The sequence below is a fragment of the Sebastes fasciatus genome, chromosome 15 (genome assembly GCF_043250625.1).
Source record: "Sebastes fasciatus isolate fSebFas1 chromosome 15, fSebFas1.pri, whole genome shotgun sequence".
Taxonomy (NCBI): Eukaryota; Metazoa; Chordata; class Actinopteri; order Perciformes; family Sebastidae; genus Sebastes; species Sebastes fasciatus.
The window spans coordinates 29570088-29588973 of record NC_133809.1 but is presented as its reverse complement, the minus strand read 5'-3'; the positions used below and the strand labels follow the sequence as shown (position 1 = coordinate 29588973).

Genomic DNA, 18886 nt, shown 5'->3' with positions numbered 1-18886 from the left:
AATTACAAGCAGTCATCTGGCAGGATTTGTCCCGCTGGATGAAGGGTGTGACTGGCAGCAGGCACGACGCTGCTCTCAGGTAGGCCGTAATTAAAACGGACAGACGCTGTGTGGAAGGAGATTTATGGATGTTAGTCTTAGGCAGGAAGATGGAGATAATATATTGATATTGTGGATTGATACTGTTTGAATGTTTCCCCAAATGGTAGCCTATAACGGATCACAGCACAGTATTCAATCTCTAAATGTATGGAAGCCAAAAGTGGCTGAGTTATAATTATTTTTTAGATCTATTTTGTTGATTTCACAACTAGGGAGGAGTCAGGGAAAACGGGTCACTTTTTGGTAAATGATTTATAAGACCATCAAATAAGGTATGCATGAGCTCAAATGATATTTTTATAAATAATTTATAAGAATATTTATTAAACAAATATGTGAAAGCTGTGTGTGTATGTGCATACTTGTGTCAAACATTTGCCAGACATTTTGTTAAAAATTAGAACATCGACAAAAAAACAAAACGCCAAAAAGCATTAACATTTCCTGCAGTCAAGTCTTAACAGCTCATCTAGTCAGGTCTTGTAAAGTCTTGTTCTGCCTTCCTTTCAAACATTATCTGCAATGCATCATTCTAAAAAAGATTGTTAAGAGTTTGCATGGATACATATGTAGACCTATATGAACCTGTTTTGGACCCTCAATTTCTGTGTAACGTTTGTAACGTCCCATTTTACCTGACCTGACACTTTATGTCTCTTTTCTGTAGAAAACAAATTATACTTTTGTGGTCCTCTTATTTACTTAAAAAAAAAAAATTCATTCAATTCATTCATGCATTACGCAGGTAGAAAGACTTTTATTGGATAGAGATCCAGACAGGAAATGAAAGGAAAGAATGACGCTACAAAGGTCAGTGGCTGTACTCGAACCAGCGATGTAGATTACATGGTCGGCATCTTAAACTTACGCCACCAGGACACAACTTTAACATCTAAAAAATAAGAATTAGAATTAGTTAGAATTAACCAGTCAAAATTCAAGATCAAGGACTTTGAAATGAAAGATGAATCCCTTTCCAGGCATAAAATACCAACACATTCGCATCCCTACACATGCTTAATATTGTGAATTACACGAAAACACTTGTTTAGGATTAGGCGACAAAACCACAAAACAACATGGTTGGGCTTAAAATTCAACATTTTTACAGTGCAAATGTGACTTGTCGGACACGAACGAACAGCTGATTGTAAAGTGAAAGTGAAACTTAACACTTAACAGTGTGGTCTCCTGGATGAAAGCCGATGCCGATGGCCATTACAAAGCATCGGTGTTTGACACCCTGGGAATGCGAACGGGCTGAAAATACAGAATGTTTCTAGGCTTCATCTACTTGTCATTCAGACGTAGGTGTTTCTTATTCTTTGTGGCCTTATTAGAAATGACAAGACCGCCCTTTCAGAGATGAAAGAGCCACAATACTCAGTGATATTTGTCACTTGGTGCACGGAGGGAGTCACTGCTGTAGAACAGAGCTGAGGGAAAGTAATGATCTGAATGAAGATTCTCAGGCTGCATCAGTGATGGATTTTACAACTTATTTATGTTGTTGAAGTCTTTATTAATGAACATCGTAAGCAGGATCACGTACTCCTCAGTCCTCAGTCAGCTCAGTTGCACAGCAGTTCGTGAAATATTCACACAATTTAATGTATTGATTCGTGTACATAATGGTGGTCAGCACAAAATCTATTTGTATGTAATCCACGTAATTGTGAACTGGGAAGTATAAAGAGCGGCGAACGCCGCATGTGGAGGAGGTTGGGGTGGATGGGTGGGTCAAAAAACACAGGACTTCCGCCCAGGAGACCTGTGTTTGTGTCCCTGTGTGAGACCACAAGCCAAAGTTGATTTACTTGTCATGTAACTTCTGTATAAAAACTATAGCATTTGCAGAGTTATTTTAACCCAAACCGCCATCTTTTCCTAAAGCTAACTAAGTCATTTTTGTCACGTTACAATCCGTACTTAAGTTTCGCCACTTCCGGTGTTATTGTAACCCAAACCGCGATCTTTTCCCAAACCTAACTAAGTACTTTTGTTGCCTAAGCCTGACCAAGTCAATCTATCCCCTTCAAAATAAACGTCCAATGTATATATATTTACTTTTTAGGTTTACTTGCACAACAAAAGTACTTGGTTAGGTTTAGGAAAAGATCACGGTTTGGGTTCAAATATGTATGCTTGTTATGTAACTGGTGTTAGTAAAGTAAGTTGCGTAAAAGTAAAACTACGGTAAAATAAGTCAACATGTTGACTTGGTTTCACACGGGACATGAACAGCGGTTTCCTGGGTGAAAGCCCTGTGTTTGTTTGACCCATCCATCCGTTTGTAATTGCGGACAGTGCCTAAGTCTGGAATGACAAGTTGTGAATCTCATTGAATTCCTATTTGCTCACATGATTTATTTTACATAGAGCGTTTTGCTGGATATTCATTCATACATACAGTTGGCATGAATAAAAATTGAAAATATAGAGCGGAAGACTGACAATATGATTATTATTGTTGTTGTAAGAGTTTTTTTTAAGCAATTTCTTCCCCCGTATGAGGGAAAGTCATTTTAATAAACTGATCATGAGAGGACTCTCATTAAAAACTTAGAATCGGCTCATTCACAGTGTTGGCCTCTCTGAGCTTCCATACAAACCAATGCAGTGTCTTGTAAGTTCATTCAACCTCAGCCAAGCGTTCTTAGACCACACTACTCTCGCCAAAGTTCAAACAGAGCGTGCACTTTGGTCGACCCCACAGTAGCCAGCTTTAAAGACATTTCCACTGTTTCCAGGTTAGTGGACAAAGAAAATAGTGAATATTATCCGTGACTTCTTTGGGACAGAAGCCGAGGATTACAGAAAACGAAACAAAAGTAGAATTATTTGGCAAATTCAAACCTTGACCGTGCAGCAAAGTGTTCCTTGCAGAAGGCTAAGTGCTGTATGTGCAGTTCAAACCGATTACAAAGCTCCGAGTTGTTCAAGGTCCGGGAGTCTCCTCAGCTGAAGGTCAGCAGTGTTCCCCACTATCCCCCCAGCTCCTCTCTTTTTGAACCAGACCTCTGTGTGTGTTTTCTTTTCCACGACCGAAGATGATGTCTTGTTGTATTGTAGACGAGTTCAAAAGGTGGTGCTAAGTATGAAGGTAAAAGGTTCCTGCATTAAAGATAATCACTGTGGCAGGCCAAAATCTGAAGCAGATTTATCAGTATTTATGTTCCTTTTTCCTCTCCTCCGTGTGGAGGATTTAAACATTGTGCAGCGCTGAACCCATCCGGCTCTGTACTGTAAATGAGTTTTTCTGTGCCTGTTTTTCTAACCGGCCTTGTTGACACATCAGCATGCTGCCACACAAACGCAGACCTGATTGGGACCATGAGTGTTCCAGTGCATTTCAAGCGTCTTGACAGACTTCAGGGTTAAGATGTTCTGAATTAGATTTGAATTACAACCACTAAATGCCCCTGTCAAAGCTAATTACAGCTGACACTGCCCATGTGCGTCGGGGCTGAATCGCTCTTATAGGAGCGGCACAGAGCTTAAACAAAAAAATACTCCGAAAGCATCGCCCCAGAAAGCATGTCACAGTGTAAAAAGGGTAATAGGGAGGTATTTCTCAGCTCAGAATGCTAATCCACACTCAGTCTCCGGCCGTGGCTTGGCGAATAAAAAGGCTTGTGGAAAATTTTCACTATAGAGGTGTTGTTCTGCAGATAAAAGCCAAATGGCATTATTTGGAGGTATTTTGGTACATTATTGTATGTTTTTCACCAGGTTAAATCTCCACCAGTCCAGCTCTTGCTGATGTGATGACAGAGGTGATGGTTCGCATAGAGCTCTATACATAACACGGGTTCAGAGGGAGGGAGCTGTAAGATGCAGCTAAATCTCCCTCAGCGGCTGCAGATGTTTAAGCTCACTCTTCCTGACACAGTAATTGCCCGGGGGGGGAGCCGAGGTATCCTTAAACAACGGTCAGCGTCGCCGAGACAAAATGAAAGGACGATGAAATGAATTAAAATTCTTGTGTGAAACGGTGAAAATAAACAGCACGCCTGAAGTGGCACCAACAGTCCACAGAGAGGGACTCTGTGAGTCGTCAGGCGTCCGGACTACCAGCGCTGACATCACGGCGTAGCTGATGCTCTCACACTTCACTGACAGCTCAGGTGTGAAAGTTTCACTGACACTGGCCCCACAGACCATCAAGACCTGACATTTGGTGGCCCAAATGTAAAAACTAGGGCTGTCAATCAATTCAAATATTTAATCGCGATTAATCACACATTGTTTATCTGTTCAAAATGAACCTTAAAGGGAGATTTGTCAAGTATTTAATACTCTTATTAACATGGGAGTGGGCAAATATGCTGCTTTATGCAAATATATGTATATATTTATTATTGGAAATTAATTAACAACACAAAACAATGACAGATATTGTCCAGAAACCACAGGTACTGCATTTAGCATAACAAATATGCTCAAACGATAACATGGCAAACTGCAGGCTAACAGGCAACAACAGCTGTCAGTGTGTCAGTGTGCTGACTTGACTTGACTTGCCCCAAACTGCATGTGATTACCATAAAGTGGGCATGTCTGTAAAGGGGAGACTCGTGGGTACCCATAGAACCCATTTACATTCAAATATCTGGAGGTCAGAGGTCACAGGGACCCCTTTGAAAATGGCCATGACAGTTTTTCCTCGCCAAAAATTAAGCGTAAGTTTGGAGCGTTGATTTTGTTATTTTGCCATGTTATTATTTGAGCATATCTTTTGATACTAAATGCAGTACCTGTGAGGGTTTCTGGACAATATGTGTCATTGTTTTGTGTTGTTAATTTTCAATAATAAATATATACATACATTTGCATAAAGCAGCATATTTGTCCACTCCCATGTTGATAAGAGTATTAAATACTTCACAAATCTCCCTTAAAGGTTCATTTTGAAAGAGATAAAAAATGTGTGATTAATTTGCGATTAAATATTTGAATCGACTGACGGCCCTATTTCATACACTTTCTCTTAAACCATGGGATATTGTGTAATATGTGATGGTAAAGATTATAGTAGGTATGGCAGGTTTAATTATAAGTTCGATCAGACTCAGGTTGTCTTGAATTAGCCCTTTCACTCCAGTGTGTGTCCTTAAACTAAGACTAAGACTCTTACTATAGAAGTCGATCAGAATCTCCTCTGCATCATATCAGCGGTGTGAGCGCTGGGCTGAGTAGCGACATGTTTATGTCCATTACATTTTTGTTTATAGTGGAGAATAAAACGTTAAATCACCTCTATCTCTGCCAACAGAAATTTCAGAATGTTTTTTAAAACGCAGTATTAATGCCTTTACGTCATTTTTTGTACAGGCGTGTTATTGTTTTCTCTCAAATATCGTTTTGGAGACCGGCGCGGTTTATTCGTGTTTACTATGGCTCTCATGAGCTCTGATGTAATTGGACTCTAAAACGCAGGTCCAGCAACACCTCGTTACTCGCTGAGGTAGCCCTGCTGTTGCCTTTGCCCCCTCAACCTCTCGAGGTGCCCATTTCGTGACGCAAACAGGACCCCCTTTTTTTCAGCAGCCTGCCACTGACCTGTTGAGCTACCTCCCCTCCCTCTGTACGTCGGTGTGCATTACACACAGCAAGTGCAAATTAGGTTACTGAGTAATATCCACAGAGCCGGGGCCTGTGGGTCTCCAGCCAGTGCTCGTGAAGCATGTTTAAGGAAAACAGTTACCGAGCTGTTATTATCAGGGGTAGGATTAGAGTGGGATTTGGCTGGCCATAAATATATCACAGCTTCATTAAACATGGACAGCACTGGAAGGGGGAAAGGGAATGGGACGGGGGATTTGAGAAGGCTGGTGTGAGGGTCTGTAAGTTTGGTGTTTAAGATGGGGCGGTGAGGGCGGGGGCCTGGACAAGGCTTAGCTAATTCTCTTATTCTGAAAGGGGGGCGGGGGGGGTCTGAAAAGCCTTTCCTCCTGAAAGCACTTCATTAAGGGCCTCCCCGCGCTGCAGCTTTGCCCCGGCCGCTCCGGGAAGGCATTAAACAGCTGAGGGTGAAAGCCGAGAGGCCTGAGGCAGTTCAGCCCTAAGTGGAGCCTTGATTTGGTCCGTTTATGCCTCATCATCGGCCAGCGGGGGTCTCAGTTTACATCGCTGGTGGAGAGTCACAGTCGGCCAAATTAGCTTTGAAGCAGTTTAGGGATATTGCACAAACAGCCAGTTGTGGGTTTAGAGGGATTACTTTGTCTGAAACAATTGAGCTTGATAGCCTCCAAAAGAAGAAAAGTGTAAAAAAAAAAGCAGAGAGGCCAAAAAAGGCTGTTTCTTTCTGAAAATTAGGAATGAGACAAATAGTACATTTAATCCATAAAGAAATCACTTTTTAAGTTTTGCATAAATTTGAGCTACTATAATCATGTTTATTCTCACATTTATACAAAAACTTAGATGCTACATGAGGCTACTTGATTTCTTTTGTCAAGAAGATGAGCACTTCATGTCGTTCACACTCTTTTAGTAATATTAGCCAATATGTCTTTGATGCTTTAAAGCTGCATTCATTAATAAAAACACAACATCTGACATATTTCAAATATATATATATATATAAATATCTCGCAACGGCTGAGCCACGCGAGGCTCACAGCTGCAACAGACAGTGAAAATAATCTTTTCACTGTATATTGACATCATACCAGCTACATTACTACAGTTTCAATGTCTGTGTCTGTTGAATATGTCACAGACATGGAAAAAAAGGTAAAGATTTATTTCTAAATCAACACTTCCTGCTTTCTTTTCAAAATAAAAGCCATCAAGCGTTTTTTTTTTCTGTGGACAGAATTCCTTCATTTGTCAACACGAGGCTTTTATTCTGAAATATTTACAGGACAGTGTTGTAGGAAATGCAGTGACTTGCAGGGCTCAATGAATGAATAAAGTACTAGGTATTAATTGTGGATTATTATTACTATTATTTACAAATGAAAACTTAACTTTTTTCAGTCTAAAATAAATACAAATTAAAATGAAATGGCCGTTATGAAAGGTAAGAAGGCCTGGCAGCAGCAGCGCTGCAGCAGAAACGCTGCCGGTGTGGACACCACGCGCTGAGATACGCAGCAGTTCAGCGAGGCAGCCGCTACGCAAATGTGCCAGGCTCAAGTCCCCAGCAGTGTATAAAGTCAGCTAATCTGGTCCCGTTGGTTAATTTTAACTTTCTCAACTAACACTTGTGATCCTGAACAGTGAGTGACAGTACATATAGAGAGAAACTAGTATTTCCTTCAGCCATTGTTAAAAAGATAACAAGCCATCAATACTTGCTAGCCAGCGTTGACTAACGTGTTCAATGAATTATTCTTCCTCCACCTAACGCTCCGCCCACAAAACACGTCACCACATTTACTAACAGAAAATGGATAATATGGGGATCATCACTATCGGTCATTTCATTGTTAACTGTATCAAATATTCATTAGTGCAGCTTTAATGTATGAAATTTACAAATTTCCATCTAAAATGTGCTGGTAGCTTGTGCACTTAATCCGTTTAGAAACATACGCGGCAAAGGAACACTGAAAGGAAATATGTTACCACCCTGAATTCTGCATGCCATCTGTCAAAAGGGCCTCATGCAAATATACCACTACAAGTCAACTCAATGCTAAAGCTGTATGGGGCCAATACAGAGGTATTTACAGCAGGGGAAAAGCCACCCTAATAACACTGTAATATTATACTTAGGCTTCTTATTTTTCTTTCAAAAAGTGCATGTGTCATATTGGGCTCCCTCCTACAAATAGGAATTGAGGGTATTGCACCGTGGCATTTCTGTCTGGCTCGTGAACAGACGGTCCAAATGGAACCCAGGTCCCATCTCTCTGCTCCAAAACGGCACGGTTGTTAAGAAGGAAAATACATGAGACGAGAGGCTTGGATATCAGATTATCATTAAGTAGCACCAGATCCCCTGGTATTTTGTCGAAGATTTTGGTATTAAATCTCTGCTTCAAAGTGACTAATTACGCTAAGTCCTGATTTCATGGTCACAGCTGTACCATATTACCAATCACAACAGCTCGACGTAGACTGCTGCGGTTTTTCTGCACGAGGAGATGCTGTGGCTTATCTATGGTGGTATCGATGTCGCTGAGACGCTCAGCAGAACCATCTGGACTGATACCTCCATCTCATCTTCATCAGCCTCAGCAGCCACCACAGGCATGACCCAGATTCCGGGGGGGTTTACCTTCAGTTTTATATTTGAGGTAAAAAAATGTAGTGCGTCTCCGTCCCTTTCCCTTCACGGTCCATTTCATGACTCGCTCACACTTTAAGCAACATGTCACGCTCGATCAACAAGTCACTGTTATATCCTACAGAGCTCAGTGACCACGGGAGCTCAGCCAACGTGTGGAAGGCCAAGAAAAGATGTCCACGGCTTAACTTTTTGCAGTCATCGGCTGTTAACGGCCAATCCCATTTCTGTGCTTCCCTGTGTGATTTAGTTTTATTGACAATAGTTCAGCCTGTTGAGTATAAAATGGTATGTTATTAGAGCCATGCTTTCCCCCAGATACTGCAGTGTTCATTACATTCCACAGTAGGAAATTATTCCACAAAATAAACAATGTCCGAGAGCTGTTTGCCTTGAGTGTGGTGTAAGAGGACAGGTTATGGGATCATTGGGAGAGCATGAAGTGTGTGGTGGTGTCTGTATCTGCAGAGACCCTGCAGCCCTCTGCCTGGATTTTCTTATGTTGTTGTGTCCGGGACATTTTTTGGGCGTTAACCTTCATAAAAATGTAAAGACCAGGTGCCCGATTGTAAGCACGCATCCAAGAGGAAGCTACGAAAATGGCGGACAAAACGCAGAAAAAAAAACGCAAATATAGTGAGGCGAAACACCGAGTGGACAAAACTCGTTCCAAAACGAGAGATAATCTAGGGTTGGCTTTCCCGCTGGCAAGTAACCCTCATTTAGCCGGAGAGGAGGGGCCAACTTTGAAATCAAATCCTACTCATTGTGCCTCTAAGGTTAAGGAAAGATTGTGGTTATCGGAATTCAACAATGACTTGTTGATTGCAACTAAAACACCTGGTGAAGATGAAATGCATGGTTGGGTTGATCTTTAGCACTGCAGAATGGTCCACTATGAACCTAACTTCTAAGGACACTGGGCTGAGGTATCTAAAGCCCCATTCCCACTGAACAAAACACCTGCTAACACCCACTAACATCTAGCTTCTGTCTTTAGAGGGAAAGGTTATGATCTGCATTCATTTCTGGGACAAATGACTCTGCAGTAGTCACAGGTATTTATCGGCTCCAGCTCCGATTGACAGTGATGAAACGTAACACCCGATAGTTTCCTTTTCCAGCGCTTTCTTTGTCATCTCGGCTACGAATTCTGTCCTTCAAAGCAGCGCTCGAACATCGTTCCAAATTCGTCGGCACCGAGTTTGAGAGAGACTGAATAAGTAACAGATACAAAAAGAAGTAACCACTGTAACATTGCCATCGGCCTCCATGCTGCTTTCGACTGTTTACTAAACCTGTTTTCTGGCGCATTCGTGACGTTGAATGTGAAAGGTTAATCGTCTAGGACAGGAGGAAAGGGAAGTAGTCTATTGCCTTTTAGCTGTTTTTCTCCCATTTAAAAAACTGCATATGCACGCTAATTTTTGTGGGGGAAAAAAAAGGGTATTAGGTGCAAAGTTCACCCCAGTCGCCAGAAATTTATTTTTTTGGCATTGGACATTTCTGCAGACCACGGATACGTTTAATAGTGACGTTTCTGAACTAAAAACATGTTTCATATCAGCCTCGAATTATGGTTAACATTGTGAGACGATTGATTAGGCTGATTAGGCAACAAAACTACTTTGTTAAGGTTAGAAAAAAGGTCATAGTTTGTGTTCAAATAATAATGTAACAACATAACAATGCCAACATTTTATCCTGGCAACTGGGCTGGAGATTCCAGCCTTATTGCCAAGATAAAATTCAATTTTTCCTATTCCTTCTGCCTTTTTATACTACGTCACTAATTCTTAGTGTAGCATTTATTGGCTGATGCGTTTACATTGCAGTCGTTACAGGATACATGGCGTATAAATGACATGCGTAAACTAAGAAAGGCGTACTTGTTGCACGCTAAACACCTTGTGCATTATCGTGGCATTTATACGCCTTTTTGTGTGAATGGGCTGCTGTATTATAAGTAAATATGAGGTTTCAGCAGGCTGACTCAGTCAAATCAAGTGGGTATCTCCAGAGTTACAGTGTTTTTAGTACAACATGTCCTCCTTGTATTTGCCCAGATAGTGTTTCCTTACAAAACTGCAGTGGAGAAACACAAAGAGGGAATTTTGTACAGCAAACACTGTAAGTTTGGGAGACACTAATTTTGTTTAACCGAGACAGTCGAAGCCTCACATTAGGCTTCAGATAGACTTTTGAATATCATTTTGCACAGAAAATGGACTGTGGATTCATCACTTATACTGGAAGCACATAAGGAAATGATCTCTTCAGAGCCAGTATGACCAGAAGGAATGATTACAGCAATAAAAACGGTGTCAATGGTCATATGGGCAACTCTGATAAACTGATGGGAACAAAAAGGGTATTTATTATATGTAGATTTGCATAGTTAATGATTACAGTAAATCTGACTTTTGGGGAACTTTAAGTCAAATTCAATCATTAATTTTAAAATCATGGAACACAATAATGCAATTTTTCTTGCACTCGTGGATCTTCCCCCACACACTACAGTTAGTAACTGAGTCAAAACTACTTCCAACATGTGTTCATAGTTACTGTATCTCATCACATACCTCCACCACTTCCGACACCAAGAACATCCAGGCTGCTTTTGCCTGCTCCAGTACTGCATCTAGACATGATAGATGGAAAAGTGACTCATGAAGAAGGGATACAATTGTTATTTACAATTAATACAGTAAACAAAGGAAAAGTTGAAATGGTGAAAAAAAAAAATGACATTAGTATTACCCAAGAGCACATAGTAACTGAAATATATGTGTTTCATTATTTGTTGTTAATAGCAATAATTTGGCGGTTTCGTGGTCTGATTGTTGAGAATTCAGACTTTAAACAAAAAAAATCTAAAAACATTTTAGTGTCTCACCCTTCTAATACCATTAGTCTAAATATGATATGGTATTATTTACCTTACATGAATTTCTAATAAGCTTATGTGTATTTATGCACAACACATCCCTCCAATTAGAAATTGTATATGGAAAGCACATTATGACGCTATTAACGCGTCGTTAACGCTGCACATTATGGCAACGCTGCATGCAGAGTGTGCTCGGACCACGGTGGGCGGGTCTCTTCCCGCCTGCCTGTGGGCTTGGGAGATGCATTCACAAAGCCAGCCCAACAGACATTTCTTGGAAAGGGCTTTATAACGGCCACACCATCACCGAAGCACATGAACCGTGCGTTCAACATAACATGCCAACGCATGAACGGGGCATAGCAGATGTCACTTTGCTTCCCTGTCTCCCACATGGGGAGGAGGACAATTAATGTTGTGTCAATGAACAGTTATAGAGATGTTTGTACAGGTAAACCTGCTCAGCCAGTCTTCCCTTCAAGGCATATGTGTTGAAATGAAAGCCGCACGGTTACAAAAATTCAGATGTGCATAACCAAGCACCGCGCCTTTTTTTGCGCATCGCGTGTGAAAGCCGTGATGACATAATTGTCTGTTACATAAAGTGAGAACTGAGTCAGTGAACTAAATTATTTCTATGTCTTCAAACTGCACAAAAAGAGATAAAGAAAGCACCCACATAGCCCTCCCAGCCTTTCTTCTCGTACCTTTTTAATTCTCCTGGCAGGATGTTATGAAGACACCGGAGAACGGCCTCGTGCTCTCCCGACTGTTCTAGGTAGACCTGATGGCTTTGGATGATACTGCCCTCATAACAAGTCGGCTTTGCTTCTGCGGCCATGACTGATTCCTGCAATGCGTTACAAAATCAAACAAATAGCAATGACTTAAAGGTCCCATATTGTATAAATTGAGATTTTCATGTCTTTTATATTATAAAGCAGGTTTAAGTGCTTTATAAATACTGTTAAACTATCAAAACGCTCAATATACGGAGAAATACACACAGCCCGTATTCAGAAATTGTGCATTTGAAACAAGCCGTCAGGATTTCTGTCCATTTGTGATGTCACAAATATACAATATTTAGATGATTACACGGTTTTAAACGTAAACATTCTAAATTTGTCCCAGTTTATTTCCTGTTGCAGTGTATGTGAATGACATCAGCTGACAGGAAGTAAACATGGACCCAAACTGTTGCCTAGCAACGCAATTCCGTTGAAATGCACTAAAACGGAGCGTTTCAGACAGAAGGTAAATATAGGAATATTCAGGCAGACAGTATGAGGAAAGTAAAGTTTTTTTTTAACATAACAGTATGTGAACATGTTCTAGTAGAAACACAAAATACAAGTATGAACCTGAAAATGAGCATGATATGGGACCTTTAAGCATGCAAAAAAGCAACTATTCTGAAACTAACTTTAAATCAATCGTACATTGTAAGAAGTCAACAGTTACCTTGAGGATGCGGAGAGTAAGGACAGAGTCAAGTGTTTTCTCACTCTTAAATAACAGAGTTACTGTCCCCTCCCACAGGCTGTCTTCATATAAACGTTTGTTGCATAACTCTGTTGATGTTGGCACGTGTACATGTACTGGATATCAGAGTCTGTGCTGTCAGATTTCTAGTCATGGACATATTCAAGTGGCCCCCCTCCTACTTTACGACCCTGTCTCACTTTCTTTTTAAGGTCACGAATGTAACTGTATCCCAGCAAAGTCCCCTATATTACAACACGATAAAAAAGATGTTTCAATCATTCCCGTCCACCCCGTGAATGTCCAGACTGGAGGTTGTCAGAAGCGTTTTTTACTCTACAGACACGCTCTCATTCTAATCTGGTCATCAGCTGTTTGCACGGCTCCGTCTCAGCTGTGTCTCACGTAACCGCTATATGAACTGAAGCGTTTATTTACGCCTCAAGTCTATTTTTTTGACAATACATGTGAGTTTGATGCCCAATAAACAAGCACTGAATAATATTCTCACCTGTTCTCACCTTCCCAGTTAGTCAGTCACAATTTATAACACTTCAGTTGTTCTTTGGCAGTTCAATTCAGGTCATCAATTGTATCCAGTGTACCTGCCTTGCTCCTAGTGTGTCCGGTTATTCAGCATTCTGTTGTTTTGGATTTATTTCTGTTACCACCCTGATTTTGGACTCCGAGCTGTAAGTCTTTTTTGTTAATAAATCATCAAACTATCCCTGCTGCCACCTCTGAAATTCATTCTGCATTTGGGTCCAAACCATGATGCTTTCCTGAAATGTGACAGTGCTGTGAAAAGTACAATATTTCCTCTGAACTGTAGTGAAGTAGAAGTATAAAGTAGCATCAAATTGAAATACTCATGTAAAGTATTTCCATATATATGCACTTAAAGCTGCAGTGGGTAGAATTAGAGCAAATATGATTTAAAAAAGTTATTTTTTCACTGACAGTAGTGCATGAGACAGGTAATCTGAAAAAAATCATGGTCCTCTGTGTCCTCCGGTGTCAAACCTGTCTGTTCATTGTGCCACACCCCACCCCTCCAAAAAATGTCATTCAAATCCATCACAGACTTTTGGAGTAATCCTCCAAACAGACAAACCAACAAACAAACGCCGGTGAAAACAGAACCTCCTTCCTAGGCCTTCGGCCTTAGCGGAGGTAAAAATGGTGGTTATTGTTGTCGTGTTTGTTGAAGTCGTCCTTGGTGTGACGCGACGACACGGGTTGACCGATAACAATCAAAAGCACTGCCGGCAACCCCTGAATGTTACTTGGATTTACGAAAAAAAATACAAACGTTACATGGCAGAAATGCATAATATAATAGAAGACTTTATTGATGCGTTCACAATATGTTTGTGGGCCAAAGCTTGATTTGGCTGATCATAACTGTGCAGCTGTGGAACTCCATGCAACCGAATCCCTCCTACCACCCACAGTCTACGCGTCAGTCTCAGCCTGATCTGAGAGCTGTTGTAAAATGATCACCTCGTCTTCAAAAGCAAATAACACGGTCCGTGCACATTTGAAATACATTTACCATTATAAGAATAAGACCAAGATATTACACAATTGTGAGTCCAGTCCGTGCGTTTGTCGATGATTTCCACTCGTACTGTTAGTGTGAACGCGGAATCTTCCTGTTGCAAATTAGTGCTTATTTCCTCAAAGTCTGACTGATTGTGTTAACCGAGATGCACTCGCTGTGTAAAAGGCAGTCAGATACACACACAGAATGAAATCCTCCGAATGTCACTGCCAATCCCTCTCCCCTGGTGCTTCATGATTTGCAGAGTAAACATGATACTCAGACAGAGGAGCTCGATGTGATCAGTGTCTAATTGAAACCGACACGCCAATTGCTGTGGTCCAACGCTCAAAGCACACAACAATCATTCGACTTAGTTTCTCTTCTAATAATGCATGTCTGCTGCTGTAGCGTGCTATGCCTTCAGAGTATACCAGGCACAATCAAGCTAATATTTTCGTCTTGAGTTACTAATGACTAATAATCATAGGCTAACATAGTGGAAATATCAAGCTCAGCTCCACTCAGCTGTGCTGGGCTGTACTCCCCTACAGAGGCAGGATGCCATTTTGGCACAAGATAGTTAATGTAATAAAGTGCAGTACGTGCCTTTTAGTGTTTGGGAGACTAGCAACTGTCAGTCATAGAGAACATCAAACAAAATACAACTGCTAGCTCAACTAGAGCCAGTTCTGGTGTCACAATGAACACAACAGCTCAGTAAACTCAGTTTAAAGGTCAACTATTGTGCTCATTTTCAGGTTCATACTTGTATTTTGTGTTTCTACTAGAACATGTTTACATGCTGTAATGTTAAAAAAGAACGTTATTTTCCTCATACTGTCTGCTTGAATATACCTGTATTTACCCTCTGTCTAGAACGCTCCGTTTTAGTGCATTTCAACGGAATTGCATTGCCTGGCAACAGTTTGGGTCTATATTTACTTCCTGTCAGCTGATGTCATTAACATACACTACAACAGGAAATAAAATGGGACACATTTAGTATGTTTACATTTTAAACTGTGTATTGGTCTAAATAACATTTATTTGTGACATCACAAATAGACAGAAATCCCTAACGGCTTGTTTCAAACGCGCAATTTCTGAATACGAGTTGTGTGTATTTCTCTGTATATTGAGCATTTCGATACTTTCACAGTATTTATATAGCACTAAAACCTGCTTTATAATATAAAAGATATGAAAATCTTACTTTTTACAATATGGGACCTTTTAAGAGTTTTTTTTAAAACAAAGTTCTCATTCAGTGTTTCTCACCAGAACACATCGGGCTCTATTTTGTTGAAACAGAACTCGAACGCAAACACAAGTCAAATCTCCAGGTGCAAAGACAGATGGACGTGACCAGCACATTTTTTGCAATTTTGGTGACGGCAGGCGTTGGCACAAACCAGGTGCAGCTAGGCACAGTGTGGATGAGAGGCTGAATTGATTAATAGGAGGAACACCAAATCAGCAGGTGGAGCCGGAGCGAGCTCCTCTCATCCTCTTTAAAAGCAGCAGCAGATGAAGCAGGGAGAGAGATTGAGGTCTCCGAGAGAGAGAGAGCGGAAAAGAAAAGCTCATCTCCATGAAGCACTCGGAAGTTACGAAATTTCACAACACCCCAAATGTTAATTTACATCACCCCAAATACGATGTGAGCGTGTTGACTTGACCTTGTGCACTCCAAGCTTTTGCCTTCCGGCAGCAGCAGCTCTGAGACTGTATTTCATTATGGGTCAGGTCAGGTCTTATATTTACGAGTCAGGTCCGGAATTCATTTAGAAATAATTGCCATTCGGTTCTTGTTGAGCTTTTGTCGGTGCGGGGCGGCCGGTAATCCCATGCGCATAAGCCCCAACTGCAAATATTTATATACATAAAAGGTGTTTAGTGATTTTTTTGGAGAGGTCTGTGTGTGCGCACCTCTCCCGTCTAAAGCCAAGACAGTTGCCCTGTGTCGAATTTGTGGTAAGAGGTGGTCTGATCAGTCCGTTCTCATTCCCACGGCGTTAAATACCGAGGCTTTGTCACGGCCGTCGGTATTCGGTCCCGCCGCACAAGGCACCCTTTAGCGCTGGTATGAAAAGCACTAGGAGTTTCATTAACTATAACGTAAACCCATCCGTGGCAACAGTAAACGCTCAGAGAAAGTGTGCCGGGAGTGGTGACGTAGTTTGAAGAGCAAAAAGACACACACCTGGAGGGCGGGAGGGGGAGATGGATGGGTCCAACAGACTTTCATAACTGGCTTTCATCCAGGAGACCGCTGTTCGTGTCAAGTTAAGTTTCACTTTCACGTTTGTGATGGAATTTTCTATTAATTCCTTTCTCCTTGGTCGGGAGGTCAGAGTGTCTCTCAGAGTGTCCCTCTGTTGACATTACTGGGTTGGAGTCCTGTCTAGGGGAGCCGCCGTTATCTGTACAGCTGTGTCTGTAGTGGGGACCGTAGAGCCAGTCACTGGGGCAACCAGGGTCAGAGATGCCAGAGGAACCGAGTAAGTCAAAACAGGATAAGGGTAGGACACTGAGCACCAGGGAGGAAGGGCAGAGTTGTGAGGCCTTCACGCAGAGAGCACCTCAATGGTGGAGATCTGACAATTGCTCCTTGATCAAGCTTCAAGAAACCTTCGATGTAAGACATCAACAGCTCCGGGGCCTCTTCCTTCCTTAAGTTAACTTGTGTATCAATATTCCATCACAACGTTACAATCAGCTGTTCGTTCGTGTCCCGTGTTCACAACGTTCAGTGTCATTTTCACAGTACAAACGTAGTAGTTTTAAGCCCAACCATGTTGTTGTCAAAAAAATTTTGGCATTGTATGTTTCTGAAAATGATGGTTGTATGTCAACGTTTCTGAACCAAAAATATGTTTCATATCAGCCTTGTATCACACACATTTTTTATCTGTTCAACATATACCTTAAAGGGAGATGTGTCAAGTATTTAATACTCTTATCAACATGGGAGTGGACAAACATGCATAATGCAAACATTATGCAAATGTATTTCTATTATTGGAAATCAATTATCAACACAAAACAATGACAGATATTGTCCAGAAACCCTCACAGGTACTGCATTTAGCATAAAACAATATGCTCAAATCATAACATGGCAAACTGCAGCCCAACAGGCAACAACAGCTGTCAGTGTGTCAGTGTGCTAACTTGACTATGACTTGCCCCAAACTGCATGTGATTATCATAAAGTGGGCATGTCTGTAAAGAGGAGACTCGTGGGTACCCATAGAACCCATTTACATTCACATATCTGGAGGTCAGAGGTCAAGGTCAAGGGACCCCTTTGAAAATGGCTATGACAGTTTTTCCTCGCCAAAATTTAGCGCAAGTTTGAAGCGTTATTTAACCTCCTTCGTGCCGGTATATCTTCACTCTAGCTTTAAAACTTTCGCATTTAGCCATCTTTTTTAAGACGCATAAAGGCTTTAAAATTCACAAGTGTAAGTATTTATTGATGTATTTTATGTCGTAGATCAAAACTTTAAAATCTCTTCATCTTGTGTTAACCACACTTATTTCAGGCATCTCACTAAAAACCCATTCAAAAAAACCCATTGACTTCCAGATGACAGAACAGGAAGTGCTGAAATGCTAACTAATTTCCTGGTTTTAGGGCTCATTCCTGTAGCACTCGATAGACCAGACTCCAGACCAAAACTTTAAAAAGCAACTTACTATTAAGTTGGTGCTTTAAGTAGGAAGAAAAAAAGGTATTTGATATCATTGCTGGATTCTGCTTGGCATCAGAGTCTCTATCTGAGAGTCCATAAAATGTCTTCTCAGAAACAGATACAGTTTTTGTGGGAGGAGATCAAATCGTATTTTTTTCTTGTGTTTGAATGAAGTGCACCATTAATTGAAATGCAAGTGCGAGTGAGATGAATTGACAGCTTGCGGTCTGTGAGAACGAGGACGGAGCCAACGCCAAAGCTGATATGTTTTTGACATATTATTATCTGTATAATAAGGTTTTTTTTTCTACAGGAGAGTTGACATGACTCAAGTGACAACACACACACACACACACACACACACACCTCTGATGGTGTGAGTATCCCTTTCCATCAGCCAACCTAATATCATACTTTTACTGTGATTCACCCCCTCTACTTCAGCTGGGCTCATATCATATTTAAAGTCGCTATGATTGAGTCCCCCTGCCCCCTGTTGATGGCATATTTCTCATTTAGGTTAAATCAAAGAGACGTGGTGTCAGACCTAACCACCGCTCATTACCATCATCGCAGGAGTACAGGGAGCAATTTACCTGTGGAGACGTGGTAATGCCGAATGGAAATAGGCCGAGCAGGAGCTGAAATGATGTTTTTAATTATGTAGCACCTCTCCCACCGTTCCCATGCTGCTACCCGAGCCTCCGACGCCCAGACCTCATTTCAATATTTGCGTCTCATCAGACGGAGGGGAAGGGGGAAGAGCATTCGAAGGGCGGGCGGAGGACCTGTTAGGGCGGAGGGTGGTGAGCGTCTCTGCACAGCGACGTCGGCACAAACAAAACAGCAGCGGGCGCGGCATCGCACAAACTTGAAATTGTGTTGATTATCTGCCTAAGCGGGCGCCGTCGGCTCATTTTCCG

The 18886-nt window shown here is 41.3% G+C and overlaps 2 long non-coding RNA genes across 3 annotated transcripts in view; one reads left to right on the top strand and one right to left on the bottom strand.

The window, feature by feature from the left end:
* LOC141783408 (uncharacterized) overlaps positions 1–18886 on the top strand; it is a 395872-nt gene that overhangs the window by 301351 nt on the left and 75635 nt on the right. The window contains exon 1 of one of the 2 annotated variants that reach the window (XR_012597263.1): positions 12129–12390. The exons of the other annotated variant lie outside the window; for it this stretch is intronic. This is a non-coding gene — a long non-coding RNA (uncharacterized LOC141783408). Of the gene's footprint in view, positions 1–12128; positions 12391–18886 lie in introns of those variants that run through there. 2 annotated transcript variants of the gene reach the window in all.
* On the bottom strand, positions 764–12078 carry LOC141783412 (uncharacterized). The gene is made up of 3 exons (XR_012597268.1): positions 11942–12078; positions 10923–10985; positions 764–985 (listed from the first exon to the last, which is right to left on the bottom strand). It is a non-coding gene; the product is annotated as an uncharacterized LOC141783412 (long non-coding RNA).